Genomic DNA, 18009 nt, shown 5'->3' with positions numbered 1-18009 from the left:
GATGGCATCACCGACTCAATGGACGTGAGTCTGAGTGAACTCCGGGAGTTGGTGATAGACAGGGAGGCCTGGCGTGCTGCGATTCATGGGGTCGCAAAGCATTGGACACGACTGAGCGACTGAACTGAATTGGACTGATATATGTACAAGAGATTTTCTACTACGCTTGATAAAAGGCTTGAGAAAGAAAATCAAAAAATAAACTGGATGACATGGGAGCACTGAATATGAAATAGAAAGAGTGAAACAAACTAGATAAAAGTAAAAGATGCTCATATAGTCCAGTTGTTTTTAAACATGGCTGTTCATTAGAATTATATCTTGAGTTCTGGTAAAACAAAAGCAATATCTGGGCATTTTTATTTTTCAAAAAATAAGTTCCAAGATAACTCTGATATGCATCTGGATTTTAAAAAGTGATAACATGGTTTTCTATTAAATGGTAGTTTTAGAGATGTAGAATTATTTCTGTTGCCTAATCATGATACAATGATATTAAGTGAGTAATAGTTACATAATCACAATAATGAAAGGTGTTTATCAGTTTTCACAATCAATAGCCAGAGGAAGCCATAATGGGAACATGAGTGGAATAAGATAAAATATATAGGAACAATATTAAATAATTGCATTTAGTTTGGGTGAGTCAAGCAGAGTGACATGGTAAATGGAAGCGCATACATATACATTTTCATCTGCTCAGCCAGGCTATGTCTTTTCCTTGGTGCATTTAACCCATTTACATTTAAGCTAATCATTGATATGTATGATACTATTACTATTCTCTCAGTTGTTTTGGGTTTATTTTCTGTAGCTAGGTCTTTCTCTTGTTTCCTGCCTAGATAATTTAATTTAGCATTTGTTGTGAAGCTGGTTTGATTGTGCTGAATTCTCATTTGCTTGTCTAGAAAGATTTTGATTGCGCCATCAAATCTGATGGAGTACCGTCTGGGTAGAGTATTTTTGGTCCTAGGTTCTTCCTTTTCATCAATTTAAATATATCATGCCATTCCCTTCTAGCTTGAGGAGTTTCGGTTGAGAAATCAGATGATAGCCTGATGGGAGTTCCCTTGTATGTTATTTGTCATTTTCCCCTTGTTGCTTTGAATATTTTATCTCTGTCTTTTTATTTCTGTCAGTTTGGTTATTATGTGTCTCAGTGTGTTCCTCCTTGGGATTAAAAGTAATTTTAATATGAGTAAATATATAGTATTTTAAGTTAGCTAAGGATTAATAAGATTAATAAGGTAGCTAAGAATTAATAAGAAGCTCATGGTTCACGTATTGCTGAAGCCTGGCTTGGAGAATTTTGAGCATTACTTTACTAGCATGTGAGATGAGTGCAACTGTGCGATAGTTCGAGCATTCTTTGGTATTGCCTTTCTTTGGGATTGGAATGAAAACTGATCTTTTCCAGTCCTGTGGCCACTGCTGAGTTTTCCAAATTTGCTGGCATATTGAGTGCAGCACTTTCACAGCATCATCTTTCAGGATTTGAAACAGCTCAACTAGAATTCCATCACCTCCACTAGCTTTGTTCGTAGTGATGCTTTCTAAGGCCCACTTGACTTCACATTCCAGGATGTCTGGCTCTAGATGAGTGATCACATCATCATGATTATCTGGGTCGTGAAGATCTTTTTTGTACAGTTCTTCCATGTATTCTTGCCACCTCCTCTTAATATTCTCTGCTTCTGTTAGGTTCATACCATTTCTGTCCTTTATTGAGCCCATCTTTGCATGAAATGTTCCCTTGGTATCTCTAATTTTCTTGAAGAGATCTCTAGTCTTTCCCATTCTGTTCTTTTCCTCTATTTCTTTGCATTGATCACTGAAGAAGGCTTTCTTATCTTTTCTTGCTATTCTCTGGAACTCTGCATTCAGATGCTTCTATCTTTCCTTTCCTCCTTTGCTTTTTGTCTCTCTTCTTTTCACAGCTATTTGTAAGGCCTCCCCAGACAGCCATTTTGCTTTTTTGCATTTCTTTTCCACGGGGATGGTCTTAATCCCTGTCACCTGTACAATGTCACAAACCTCATTCCATAGTTCATCAGGCACTCTATCTATCAGATCTAGGCCCTTTAATCTATTTCTCACTTCCACTGTATAATCATAAGGGATTTGATTTAGGTCATACCTGAATGGTCTAGCAGTTTTCCCTACTTTCTTCAATTTGAGTCTGAATTTGGTAATAAGGAGTTTATGATCTGAGCCACTAACAGCTCTTGGTCTTCTTTATGTTGACTGTATAGAGCTTCTCCATCTTTGGCTGCAAAGAATATAATCAATCTGATTTTAGTATTGACCATCTGGTGAAGTCCATGTGTAGAGTCTTCTCTTGTGTTGTTGGAAGAGGGTGTTTGCTATGACCAGTGCATTTTCTTGGCAAAACTCTATTAGTCTTTGCTCTGCTTCATTCTGCATCCCAAGGCCAAATTTGCCTGTTACTCCAGGTGTTTCTTGACTTCCTACTTTTGCATTCCATTCCCCTATAATGAAAAGGACATCTTTTTTTGGGTGTTAGTTATAAAAGGTCTTGTAGGTCTTCATAAAATCATTCAACTTCAGCTTCTTCAGCATTACTGGTTGGGGCATAGACTTGGATAACTGTGATGTTGAATGGTTTGCCTTGGAGACGAACAGAGATCATTCTGTCGTCTTTGAGATTGCATCCAAGTACTGCATTTCAGACTCTTTTGTTGACCGTAATGGCTACTCCATTTCTTCTGATGAATTCCTGCCCGCAGTAGTAGATATAATGGTCATCTGAGTTAAATTCACCCATTTCCGTCCATTTTAATTCGCTGATCCCTAGAATGTCGACGTTCACCCTTGCCATCTCTTGTTTGACCACTTCCAATTTGCCTTGATTCATGGGCCTGACATTCTAGGTTCCTAACTCCCAGGTCATTAGGTGCCCAATATGCTCCTGGAGATCAGTGGAGAAATAACTCCAGATAGAATGAAGGGATGGAGCCAAAGATCATTCAGGTATGACCTAAATCAAATCCCTAATGATTGTACAGTGGAAGTGAGAAATAGATTTAAGGGACTAGATCTAATAGAAAGAGTGCCTGATGTACTATGGACAGACATTTGTGACATTGTACATGAGACAGTGATCAAGACCATCCCTAAGAAAAAGAAGTGCAAAAAAGCAAAATGGCTGTCGGAGGAGGCCTTACAAATAGCTGTGAAAAGAGAAGCCAAAAGCAAAGGAAGAAAGGAAAAATATAAGCATCTGAATGCAGAGTTCCAAAGAATAACAATAAGAGATAAGAAAGCCTTCCTCGGTGATCATTGCAAAGAAATAGAGGAAAACAATAGAATAGGAAAGTTTCGAGATCTCTTCAAGAAAATTAGAGATACCAAGGGAACATTTCATGCAAAGATGGGCTCAATAAAGGACAGAAATGGTATGGACCCAACAGAAGCAGAATATATTAAGAAGAGGTGGCAAAAATACACAAAGAACTGTAGAAAAAAAGATCTTCGTGACCCAGATAATCATGATAATATGATTACTCTACTAGAGCTAGACATCCTAGAATGTGAAGTCATTAGGAACCATCGCTATGAACAAAGCTAGTGTAGGTGATGGAATTCCTGCTGAGCTATATCAAATCTTAAAAGATGATGCTGTGAAAGTGCTGCACTCATATGCCAACAAATTTGGAAAACTCAGCAGTGCCCACGGAACTGGAAAAGGTCAGTTTTCATACAAATCTCTAAGAAAGGCAATGGCAGAGAATGCTCAGACTACCACACAGTTGCACTTATTTTACATGCTAGCAAACTAATGCTCAAATATTTCCAAGAGAGTCTTCAGCAATACATGAACCATGAACTTCCAGTTGTTCAAGCTGGTTTTAGAAAAGGCAGAGGAACCAGAGATCAAATGCCAACATCTGCAGGATCATCGAAAAAGTAAGAGTTTCAGAAAAACATTTATTTCTTTTTATTGACTGTGCCAAAGCCTTTGACTGTGTGGATCACAATAAACTATGGAAAATTCTTCAAGAGATGGGAATACCAGACCACCTGACCTGCCTCTTGAGAAATCTGTATGCAGGTCAAGAAGCAACAGTTAGAACTGGACATGGAAGATTGCTGGGAGAAATATCAATAACCACAGATGTGCACATGATACCACCCTTATGTCAGAAAGTGAAGAACTAACAAGCCTCTTGATGAAAGTGAAAGAGGAGAGTGACAATGTTGGCCTAAAGCTCAACATTCAGAAAACAAAAATCTTGGCATCCGGTCCCATCACTTCATGCAAATAGATGGAGAAGCAGTGGAAACAGTTGCAAACTTTATTTTCTTGGCTCCCAAATCACTGCAGATGGTGATTGCAGCCATGAAATAAAAAGATGCTTGCTCTTTCGAAGAAAAGTTATGACCAAACTAGACAGCATATTAAAGAGCAGAGACATTACTTTCCCTTCCGTCTAGTCAAGGCATTTTTTTTTTTTTTTTTTCCAGTAGTCATGTAGGAATGTGAGAGTTGGACTATAAGAAAAGCTGAGTCCTGAAGAATTGATGCTTTTGAACTGTGGTGTTGGAGACAACTCTTGAAAGTTCCTTGGACTGCAAGGAGATCCAACCAGTCCATCCTAAAGAAGATCAGTACTGGATGTTCATTGGAAGGACTGATGTTGAAGCTGAAACTCAGTACTTTGGTCACCTGATGCGAAGAGTTGACTCATTTGAAAAGACCCTGATGCTGAGAAGGATTGAGGGCAGGGGAGAAGGAGATGACAGAGGATGAGATGGTTGTATGGCATCACCAGCTTAATGGACATGAGTTTGAGTAAACTCCAGGAGTTGGTGATGGACAGGGAGGCCCGGTGTGCTGCAGTGCATGGAGTTGCAAAGAGTCAGACCCCGCTGAACAACGGAACTGAACTGAAGAGTTAATAATTCTTCCAAAGTTCATCATTTTTTTTTTCATTGTTAACTCTGGTGAAATAATTTACCCTTCAAAGCATCTAGTATCATATAAAAATTCCTGTGTTAGTTCCATAATCAACATTTAAGTCTTTCCACATAATATTTCTCATTATATCCAAAATTATTTTGTATAGACTATGTTCTTTAGTGACTTTTCAATTATCAAGTGTTGTTATCTTTTCAAGTAAGTTCGCTCTCCCTCACCACTGTAAAATTTTTGAAATATCTTCTTATTTCTTTCTTCCTTTCTAAGCTCCTGTCAGGTTTCTCCCTTTGGTTTCTTTTTCACATATCAAGTTTTTCCTGACACCCATAATTATTATTTTCCAAATTTTAAAAAGTTTAGTTTTCATTGCTCTACAATATTGTGTTGGTTTCTGCCATGATCAGCATGAATCAGCCATAGGTATACTGATCAGCCATAGGTATATTTCCTCCCATATACCAGCCCATCCCAACCCTCTAGGTTGTCACAGAGCACCAGGTTTGAGCTCCCTGTGTTATAAACCAAATTCCCATTGGCTATCAACTTGACGTATGGCAGTGTATATGTTTCAATGCTACTGTCTCAATTTGACCCTCCCTCTCCTTTCCCCATCGTGTCCACATGTCTATTCTCTGTGCCTGCATCTCCATTGCTGCTCTGCAAATAGATTCATCAGCACCCATTTTCTAGATTCCATACATATGTGTTAATATGCATTATTTGTTTTTCCTCTGTCTGAACTACTTCACTCTGAATAATAGGCTCGAAGTTCATCTACCTCGTTAGAACCAATTCAAATGTATTTCTTTTTGTAGCTGAGTTATATTCCATTGTCTGACTCTAGATGAGTGATCACACCATTGTGATTACCCAGGTCGTGAAGATCTTTTTTGTACTGTTCTTCTGTGTATTCTTGCCACCTCTTCTTAATATCTTCTGCTTCTGTTAGTTCCATACTATTTCTGTCCTTTATCAAGACCATCTTTGCATGAAATGGTCCCTTGGTATCTCTAATTTTCTTGAAGAGATCTCTAGTCTTTCCCATTCTGCTCTTTTCCTCTATTTCTTTTCATTGATCGCTGAAGAAGGTTTTCTTATCTCTTCTTGCTATTCTCTGGAACTCTGCATTCAGATGCTTATATCTTTCCTTTGCTTCTTTGCTTTTCGCCTCTCTTCTTTTCACAGCTATTTGTAAGGCCCCCTAGACAGCCATTTTGCTGTTTTGCATTTCTTTTCCATGGGGATGGTCTTAATCCCTGTCTCTTGTACAATGTCATGAACCTCATTCCATAGTTCATCAGGCACTCTATCTATCACATCTAGGCGCTTAAAACTTTTTCTCACTTCCACTGTATAATCATAAGGGATTTGATTTAGGTCATACCTGAATGGTGTGATCACTAATCTAGATCCAGACATCCTGGAAGGTGAAGTCGAGTGGGCCTTAGAAAGCATCACTATGAACAAAGCTAGTGGAGATGAGGGAATTCCAGTTGAGCTATTTCAAATCCTGAAAGATGATGCTGTGAAAGTGCTGCACTCAATATGCCAGCACATTTGGAAAACTCAGCAGTGGCCACAGGACTGGAAAAGATCAGTTTTCATTCCAATCCCAAGGAAAGGCAATGCCAAAGAATGCTCAAACTATTGCACAATTGCACTCATCTCACATGCTAGTAAAGTAATGCTCATAATTCTCCTAGCCAGGCTTCAGCAATACGTGAACTGTGAACTTCCTGATGTTCAAGCTGGTTTTAGAAAAGGCAGAGGAAACAGAGATCAAATTGCCAACATCCGCTGGATCTTGGAAAAAGCAAGAGAGTTCCAGAAAAATATCTACTTCTGCTTTATTGACTATCCCAAAACCTTTGACTGTGTGGATTCCAATAAACTGTGGAAAATTCTGAGAGAGATGGGAATACCAGACCACCTCACCTGCCTCTTGAGAAACCTGTATGCAGGTCAGGAAGCAACAGTTAGAACTGGATATGGAACAACAGACTGGTTCCAAATAGGAAAAGGAGTACATCAAGGCTGTATATAGTCACCCTACTTATTTAACTTATATGCAGAGTACATCATGAGAAACACTGGACTGGAAGAAACATAAGCTGGAATCAAGATTGCCGGGAGAAATATCAATAAGCTCAGATATGCAGATGACACCACCCTTATGGCAGAAATTGAAGAGGAACTAAAAAGCCTCTTGATGAAAGTGAAAGAGGAGAGTGAAAAAGTTGGCTTAAAGCTCAACATTCAGAAAACGAAGATCATTGCATCTGTTCCTATCACTTCATGGGAAATAGATGGGGAAACGGTGCAAACAGTGTCAAACTTTATTTTTTTTTGCACTCCAAAACACTGCAGATGGTGATTGCAGCCATGAAATTAAAAGACGCTTCCTCCTTGGAAGAAAAGTTATGACCAACCTAGATAGCATATTGAAAAGCAGAGACATTACTTTGCCAACAAAGGTCCGTCTAGTCAAGGCTATGGTTTTTCCATTGGTCATATATGGATGTCACAGTTGGACTGTGAAGAAGGCTGAGTGCTGAAGAATTGATGTGTTTGAACTGTGCTGCTGGAGAAGACTCTTGAGAGTCTTGGACTGCAAGGAGATCCAACCAGTCCATTCTGAAGAAGGTCAACCCTGGGATTTCTTCGGAAGGAATGATGCTAAAGCTGAAACTCCAGTACTTTGGCCACCTCATGCGAAGAGTTGACTCATTGGAAAAGACTTTGATGCTGGAGGGATTGGGGGCAGGAGGAGAAGGGGACGATAGAATGAGATATCTGGATGGCATCACTGAGTCGATGGACATGAATCTGAGTGAACTCCGGGAGTTGGTGATAGACAGGGAGGCCTGGTGTGCTGCGATTCTTGGGGTTGCAAAGAGTTGGACATGACTAATCTACTGAACTGACTGACTGACTGAATATTCCATTGTATATGTGTACCACAGTGTCTGTTTCCATTCATCTCTCTAAGGACATCTAGGTTGCTTGCCTGTCCCAGCTATTGTAAATAATGTTACAGTGAACACTGGAGTACATGTGTCTTTTTCAATTATGGCTTCTTCAGGGTGTATGCATAGTAGTGCTATTATTCATCTAATGTGGAATTCCTATAGACCATCTTTTTCTGAACTAAATTTAACTTCTACATAATATTTCATGCTATATTAATACTTTACAACCATCAAAATTGTGGGAATATTTGTCTTATTATTTTTTTGTGTGTTTTAAAACCTCAGAAGTACTCTATAAAAGTATTCATGGAATGGAGTTGAGAATTGATTTATTTGCTATTCTTCCTTAATTTATTTGAGAGTGCTAGAGCATCTTTGTAATACTTATTTTTAGAAATAAACAATGGTAAATTTCATATTTTAGGAGTTCTCAACTATGAGGTTTAGCTAGTTCAAAGAGTCAGAACTTATTCTTATATCTTAGTTAACATTCGTTTGAATCCATGTGAAGATGGCAGAGGAATAGGACGGGGAAACCACTTTTTCCCCAACATATTCAACAAAAGAACATTTAATCACAGAGTAAATTGCACAAAAGAACTTCTGAATGCTGGCAGAGGACATCAGGCACCCAGAAAAGCAGCCCGTTGTTTTCAAAAGGAGATGGAGAAGTCTTGAGGCTACTGTAAAAATAAGACTGAAAACTAGAAGCAGGAGGCTTAAGTCCAAATCCTGAGAACACAAGAGAACTCCTGACTCCAGGGAACATTAATCCATAGGAGCTCATCAAATGCCTCCATACTTACACTGAAACCAAGTACCACCCAAGGGCCAACAAGTTCCAGAGCAATACATACCATGCAAATTTGCCAGCAACACAGGAACACAGCCCTGAGCTTCAATATACAGGCTGCCCAAAGTCACTCCAAACCCAGTGAGAGCTCATTACTCATTACTGGAAAATTCATTGCACTCCAGCAAGAAGAAATCCAGCTCCACCCACCAGAACACTGACACAAGCTTCCAAAACCAGGAAACCTTGATAAGCCACTTGTACAACCCCACCCACAGTGAGGAAACTCCACAATAAAGAGAAATCCACAAACTGCCAGAATACAGAAAGGCCACCCCCAACTCAGCAATATAAACAAGATGAAGAGACAGAGGAATACCCAGCAGGTAAAGGAACAGGATAAAAGCCAATCAAACCAAACAAAAGAGGAAGAGATAGGGAATCTACTTGATAAAAAATTCTGAATAATGATAGTGAAAATGATCCAAAATCTTGAAACCAAAATGGAATCACAGATAAATAGCCTGGAGACAAGGATTGAGAAGATGCAAGAAAGGTTTAACAAGGACCTAGAAGAAATAAAAAAGTGTCAGTATATAATGAATAATGCAATAAATGAGATCAAAAACACACTGGAGGCAACAAATAGTAGAATAAAGGAGTCAAGTAGAAGATAGAATAGTAGAAATCAATGAACCAGAGAGGAAAAAAGAAAAATGAATTAAAAGAAATGAGGACAATCTCAGAAACCTCCAGGACAGTGTTAAGTGCCCCAACATTCTAATCATAGGAGTCCCAGAAGAAGAAGACAAAAAGAAAGACCATGAGAAAATACTTGAGGAGATAATAGTTGAAAAATTCCCTGAAATGGGGAAGGAAATAATCACCCAAGTCCAAACCAGAGAGTCCCAAACAAGATAAACACACGGTGAAACACCCCAAGACACATATTAATCAAATTAACAAAGATCAAACACAAACAACAAATATTAAAAGCAGCAAGGGAAAAACAACAAATAACACACAAGGGGATTCCCATAAGGATAATAGCTGATCTTTCAACAGAAACTCTTCAGGCCAGGAGGGAATGGCAGGACATACTTAAAGTGACAAAAGAAAATAACCTACAGCCCAGATTACTGTACCCAGCAAGGATCTCATTCAAATATGAAGGAGAAATCAAAAGCTTTACAGACAAGCAAAACCAGAAAGAATTCAGCACCAGCAAACCAGCTCTCCAACAAATGCTAAAGGATCTTCTTTAGACAGGAAACACAAAAGGGCGTATAAACTCAAACCCAAAACAATAAAGTAAATGGCAATGGGATCATACTTATCAATAATTACCTTAAACGTAAATGGGTTGAATGCCCCAACCAAAAGACAAAGATTGGTTGAATGGACACAAAAACAAGACCCCCTATATAAGTTGTCTACAAGAGACCCACCTCAAAACAGGGAACACGTACAGACTGAAAGTGAATGTCTGGAAACAGATATTCCACACAGAGACCAAAAGAAAGCAGGAATAGCAATACTCATATCAGATAAAATAGACTTTAAAACAAAGGCTGTGAAAAGAGACAAAGAAGGACACTACATAATAATCAAAGGATCAATCCAAGAAAATATAACAATAATAAATATATATGCAACCAACATAGGAGCACCACAATATGTAAGACAAATGCTAACAAGTATGAAAGGGGAAATTAACAATAACACAATAATAGTGGGAGACTTTAATACCCCACTCACATCTATGGATAGATCAACTAAACAGAAAATTAACAAGGAAACACAAACTTTAAATGATACAATAGACCAGTTAGACCTAATTGATGTCTATAGGACGTTTCACCCCAAAACAATGAATTTCACCTTTTTTCTCAAGCGCACACAGAACCTTCTCCAGGATAGATCACATCCTGGGACATAAATCTAGCCTTGGTAAATTAAAAAAAAAAAAAAAAATTGAAATCATTTCAAGCATCTTTTCTGAGCACAATGAAGTAGGATTAGATCTCAATTACAGGAGAAAAACTATTAAAGTTCCAACATATGGAGGCTGAAAAACATGCTGCTGAATAACCAACAAATCACAGAAGATATCAAAAAAGAAATCAAGTTATGCATAGAAACTAATGAAAATGAAAACAGAGCAACCCAAAACCTGTGGGACACTGTAAAAGCAGTGCTAAGGGGAAAATTCATAGCAATACAGGCATACCTCAAGAAATAAGAAAAAAGTCAAATAAATAAATTAAGAAGGCTGAGTGTCAAAGAACTGATGCTTTTGAACTGTGGTATTGGAGAAGACTCCTGAGAGTCCCTTGGACTGCAAGGAGATCCAACCAGTCCATTCTGAAGGAGATCAGCCCTGGGATTTCTTTGGAGGGAATGATGCTAAAGCTGAAGCTTCAGTACTTTGGCCACCTCATGCTAAGAGTTGACTCATTGGAAAAGACTCTGATGCTGGGAGGGATTGGGGGCAGGAGGAGAAGGGGACGACAGAGAATGAGATGGCTGGATGGCATCACTGACTCGATGGATGTGAGTTTGAGTGAACTCTGGGAGTTGGTGATGGACAGGGAGGCCTGGTGTGCTGTGATTCATGGGGTCGCAAAGAGTCAGACACGACTGAGTGACTGAACTGACACCTAAAGCAACTAGAAAAGGAAGAAATGAAGAACCCCAGGGTTAGTAGAAGGAAATAAATCTTAAAAATTAGGGCAGAAATAAATGCAAAAGAAACAAAAGAGACCACAGCAAAAATCAACAAAGCCAAAAGCTGGTTCTTTGAGAGGATAAATAAAATTGACAAACCATTAGCCAAACTCATCAAGAAACAAAGCGAGAAAAATCAAATCAATAATATTAGAAATGAAAATGGAGCGATCACAACAGACAACACAGAAATACAAAGGATCATAAGAGACTACTCTCAGCAATTATATGCCAATAAAATGGACAACTTGGAAGAAATGGACAAAATCTTAGAAAAGTACAACTTTCCAAAACTGAACCAGGAAGAAATAGAAATCTTAACAGACCCATCACAAACACGGAAATTGAAACTGTAATCAGAAATCTTCCAGCAAACAAAAGCCCAGGTCCAGACGGCTTCACAGCTTAATTCTAACAAAAATTTAGAGAAGAGCTAACATCTATCCTACTCAAACTCTTCCAGAAAATTGCAGAGGAAGGTAAATGTCCAAACTCATTCTATGAGGCCACCATCACCCTAATACCAAAACCTGACAAAGATGCCACCAAAAAATAAAACTACAGGCCAATATCACTGATGAACATAGATGCAAAAATCCTCAACAAAATTCTAGCAATCGGAATCCAACAATGCATTAAAAAGATCATATACCATGACCAAGCAGGCTTTATCCCAGGGATGCAAGGATTCTTCAATATCTGCAAATCAATCAATGTAATACACCACATTAACAATTTGAAAAATAAAAGCCATATGATTATCTCAATAGATGCAGGGAAAACCTTTGACAGAATTCAACATCCATTTATGATAAAAACTCTCCAGAAAGCAGGAATAGAAGGAACACTCTTCAACATATAAAAAGCTATATATGACAAACCCACAACAAACATTATCCTCAATGCTGAAAAATTGAAAGCATTTCCCCTAAAGTTAGGAACACGACAAGGGTGCCCATTGTCACCACTACTATTCAACATAGTTCTGGAAGTTTTGGCCACAGCAATCAGAGCAGAAAAACAAATAAAAGGAATCCAAATTGGAAAAGAAGAAGTGAAACTCTCACTGTTTGCAGATGACATGATCCTCTATATAGAAAACCCTAAAGACTCCACCAGAAAATTACTAGAGCTAATCAATGAATATAGTAAAGTTGCAGGATATAAAATCAACACACAGAAAACCCTTGCATTCCTATACACTAATAATGAGAAAATAGAGAAATTAAGGAAACAATTCCATTCACCATTGCAATGAAAAGAATAAAATACTTAGGAATATATCTACCTAAAGAAACTAAAGATCTATATATAGAAAACTATAAAATACTGGTGAAAGAAATCAAAGAGGACACAAATAGATGGAGAAATATACCATGTTCATGGATCAGAAGAAGAAATTTAGTGAAAATGAGTGTACTACCCAAAGCAATCTATAGATGCAATGCAATTCCTATCAAGCTACCAACGGTATTTTTCACAGAGCTAGAACAAATAATTTCACAATTTGTATGGAAATACAAAAAACCTCGAATAGTCAAAGCAATCTTGAGAAAGAAGAATGGAACTGGAGGAATCAACTTGCCTGACTTCAGGCAATACTACAAAGCTACAGTCATCAAGGCAGTACGGTACTGGCACAAAAATAGAAATATAGATCAATGGAACAAAATAGAAAGCCCAGAGATAAATCCACACACCTATGGATACCTTATCTTTGACAAAGGAGGCAAGAATATACAATGGAGAAAAGAAAATCTCTTTAACAAGTGGTGCTGGGAAAACTGGTTAATCACTTCTAAAAGAATGAAACTAGAACACTTTCTAATACCATACATCAAAATAAACTCAAAATGGATTAAAGATCTAAACATAAGACCAGAAACCATGAAACTCCTAGAGGAGAACATAGGCAAAACACTCTCTGACATAAATCACAGCAGGACCCTCTATGATCCACCTCCCAGAATATTGGAAATAAAAGCAAAAATAAACAAATGGGACCTAATTAAAATTAAAAGCTTCTGCACAACAAAGGAAACTATAGGCAAGGTGAAAAGACAGCCTTCAGAATGGGTGAAAATAATAGTAAATGAAGCAACTGACAAAGGACTAATCTCAAAAATATACAAGCAACTCCTGCAGCTCAATTCCAGAAACATAAATGACCCAATCAAAAAATGGGCCAAAGAACTAAACAGACATTTCTCCAAAGAAGACATACAGATGGCTAACAAACACATGAAAAGATGTTCAACATCACTCATTATCAGAGAAATGCAGAGCAAAACAACAATGAGGTACCATTTCATGCCAGTCAGAATGGCTGTGATCCAAAAGTCTACAAGCAATAAATGCTGGAGAGGGTGTAGAGAAAAAGGAACCCTCTTACACTGTTGGTGGGAATGCAAAATAGTACAGCCATTATGGAGGACAGTGTGGAGATTCCTTGAAAAATGGAAATAGAACTGCCTTATGACATAGCAATCCCACTGCTGGGCATACACACCAAGGAAATCAGAATTGCAAGAGACACATGTACCCCAATGTTCATCACAGCACTGTTTATAATAGCCAGGACATGGAAGCAACCTAGATGTCCATCAGCAGATGAATGGATAAGAAAGCTGTGGTACATATATACAATGGAGTAGATTCGAACACGACTGAGCGACTGAACTGAACTGAACTGATTACTCAGCTATTTAAAACAATACATTTGAATCAGTTCTAATGAGGTGAATGAGACTGGAGCCTATTATACAGAGTGAAGTAAGCCAGAAAGAAAGTGAAAATGAAGTCGCTCAATCGTGCCTGACTCTTTGTGACCCCATGGATAGTAGTCTGCACCAAGCTCCTCTGTCCATGGGATTTTCAAGGCAAGAGTACTGGAATGGATATAGAGTGAAGTAAGCCAGAAAGAAAAATGCCAATACAGTATACTAACGCATATATATGTAATTTAGAAAGATGGTTATGATAACCCTGTATGTGAGACAGCAAAAGAGACACAGATGTATAGAACAGTCTTTTGAACTCTGTGGGAGAGGGTGAGGGTGGCATGATTTAGGAGAATTGCATTGAAACATGTATAATATCATATGTGAAATGAATCACCAGTCCAGTTTTGATGCATGATACAGGATGCTTGGGGCTGGTGCACTGGGAATACCCAGAGGGATGATACGGGGAGGGAGGTGGGAGGGGGCTTCAGGATGGGGAACACATATATACCTGGTGTATCCATGTTGATGTATGGCAAAACCAATACAATATTGTAGATTAATTAGCCTCTAATTAAAATAAATAAACTTATAATAAAAAATATTTAAAAAAGAAGAAAAAAAAACACATCCATTTAACAATTGTTTATTTTGCCAACAGTTTTAGGTTTAAGGTATATAAAGAAAAAGAAAATATTCCCTGAAAAGAAGATTATAGAAATTATAATAATTTAGAAATTAAAGAGACAAATACAAGAAAATGATCATTTTATAATTAAGCACAATGTACTTCCTTGGTATATAAAATTTAAAACTAACCAAAATGGGTTTTATTTTAGACAAAGGGGGAAAGTACACTTCCAGGCTGTGGAAGGTCAGAAAAGACACAAATGAGATTTTACTTTGGTAACTACATACATTCAGTGCTAAGAGACCCAGAATAGTTATGTATCTATCTTTCCAAATATATACATGTATATATAATAAGTAATATAATCAAATTTCTAATCAAAATATATGTAATACAGTATTATTTATCTTAAAAGGGTACCATGTGTCTGAGATGTAAGAGTTTTTAGAGATAATGCTGGGATAAATGCTACTATGTATAGAAAATTATAGCCATTAATTTGTAGTAACTTTCAACGGAGTTTCAGTTCAGTTCAGTTGAGTCACTCAGTCATGTCCAACGCTGCGACCCCATGAATCGCAGCATGCCAGCCCTCCCTGTCCATCACCATCTCCGGGACTTCACTCAGACTCACGTCCATCGAGTCAGTGATGCCATCCAGTCATCTCATCCTCTGTCTTCCCCTTCTTCTCCTGCCCCCAATCCCTCCCAGCATCAGAGTCTTTTCCAATGAGTCAACTCTTCACATGAGGTGGCCAAAGTACTGGAGTTTCAGCTTCAGCATCATTCCCTCCAAAGAAATCCCAGGGATGATCTCCTTCAGAATGGACTGGTTGGATCTCCCCGCAGTCTGAGGGACTCTCAAGAGTTCTCCAACACCACAGTTCAAAAGCATCAACTCTTCGGTGCTCAGCTTTCTTCACAGTCCAACTGTCACATCCACACATGACCACTGGAAAAACCATAGCCTTGAGTAGACGGATCTTTGTTGGCAAAGTAATGTCTCTGCTTTTCAATATATCTAGGCTGGTCGTATCTTATCTTCCAAGCAGTAAGTGTCTTTTAATTTCATGGCTGCAATTATCATCTGTCGTGATTTTGGAGCCCCCCAAAAAATAAAGTCTGACACTGTTTCCACTGTTTCCCCATCTATTTGCCATGAAGTTATGGGACCAGATGCCATGATCTTCATTTTCAGAATGTTGAGCTTTAAGCCATCTTTTTCACTCTTCTCTTTCACTTTCTGCCATAAGGGTGGTGTCATCTGCATATCTGAGGTTATGGATATTTCTCCCAGCAATCTTGATCCCAGCTTGTGTTTCTTCCAGCCCAGCTTTTCTCATGATGTACTCTGCATAGAAGTTAAATAAGCAGGGTTACAATAAACAGCCTTGACGTACTCCTTTTCCTATTTGAAACCAGTCTGTTGTTCCATGTCCAGTTCTAACTGTTGCTTCCTCACCTGCATATAGGTTTCTCAAGAGGCAGGCCAGGTGGTCTGGTATTCCCATCTCTTTCAGAATTTTCCACAGTTTATTGTGATCCACACAGTCCAAGGATTTAGCATAGTCAATAAAGCAGAAATAGATGTTTTTCTGGAGCTCTCTTGCTTTTTCCATGATCCAGCAGATGTTGGCAATTTGATCTCTGGTTCCTCTGCCTTTTCTAAAACCAGCTTGTACATCGCGGAGTTCACGGTTCATGTATTGCTGAAACCTGGCTTGTAGAATTTTGAGCATTACTACACTACCATGTGAGATGAGTGCAACTGTGTGGTAGTTTGAGCATTCTTTTGCATTGACTTTCTTTGAAATTGGAATGAAAACTGATCTTTTCCAGTCCTGTGGCCACTGCTGAGTTTTCCAAATGTGCTGGCATATTGAGTGCAGCACTTTCACAGCATCATCTTTCAGGATTTGAAACAGCTCAACTGGAATTCTATCACCTCCACTAGCTTTGTTTGTAGTGATGCTTTCTAAGGCCCACTTGACTTCACATTCCAGGATGTCTGGCTCTAGATTAGTGATCACACCATCATGATTATCTGGGTTGTGAAGATCTTTTTTTGTCCAGTTCTTCTGTGTATTCTTGCCACTTCTTCTTAATATCTTCTGCTTCTGTTAAGTTCATACCATTTCTGTCCTTTTTTGAGCCCATCTTTGCATGAAATGTTCCCTTAGTATCTCTAATTTTCTTGAAGAGATCTCTAGTCTTTCCCATTCTGTTGTTTTCCTCTATTTCTTTGCATTGATCGCTGAAGAAGGCTTTCTTGTCTCTTCTTGCTATTCTTTGGAACTCTGCATTCAGATGCTTATATCTTTCCTTTTCTCCTTTGCTTTTCGCCTCTCTTCTTTTCACAGCTATTTGTAAGGCCTCCCCAGACAGCCATTTTGCTGTTTTGCATTTCTTTTCCATGTGGATGGTCTTGATCCCTGTCTCTTGTACAATGTTACGAACCTCATTCCATAGTTCATCAGGCACTCCATCTATCAGATCTAGGCCCTTAAATCTATTTATCACTTCCACTGTATAATCATAAGGGATTTGATTTAGGTCATACCTGAATGGTCTAGAGGTTTTCCCTACTTTCTTCAATATGAGTCTGAATTTGGTAATAAGGTGTTCATGATCTGAGCCACAGTCAGCTCCTAGTCTTGTTTTTGTTGACTGTATAGAGCTTCTCCATGGGGTAGCAAAGTGTCAGACACGACTGAGCGACTGAACTGAACTGAACTGAGGGCAAGAATACTGAAGTGGTTTGCCATGCCTTTATGCAAAAGGGAATGAATCAACTCATTGGAAAAGACCCTGATGGTGGGAAAGTTTGATGTCAGGAGAAAAAGAGGAAGATAGAGGGTGAGATAGTTGGATGGCATCATTGACTCTATGGACATGAGTTTGAGTAAGCTCTGGGAGTTGGTGATAGACAGGGAAACCTGAAGTGCTGCAGTCCATGGGGTTGCAAAGAGCTGGACATGACTGAGCAACTGAACTGAACTTAGGGAACAAAATAGGCAGTCTTAATTTATCACTCTAACTTGAATTAATATTTACTGCTTTACTTATAAGAATCCTACAATAATCATTTAAAATAGATTACTTTCTTGATATCAAATATTTTACAAACATACTTGTTATCAATCCTCAAAAATTCCCTCAAACATTTGTAGTGCAAGTCTGGCATAGATTGTTCGTAGCACTTCACAGATTGTGTGCATTTTTTTTTT

Source organism: Budorcas taxicolor, chromosome 8, assembly GCF_023091745.1.
Source record: "Budorcas taxicolor isolate Tak-1 chromosome 8, Takin1.1, whole genome shotgun sequence".
Taxonomy (NCBI): Eukaryota; Metazoa; Chordata; class Mammalia; order Artiodactyla; family Bovidae; genus Budorcas; species Budorcas taxicolor.
This window is presented reverse-complemented; position numbering follows the sequence as displayed.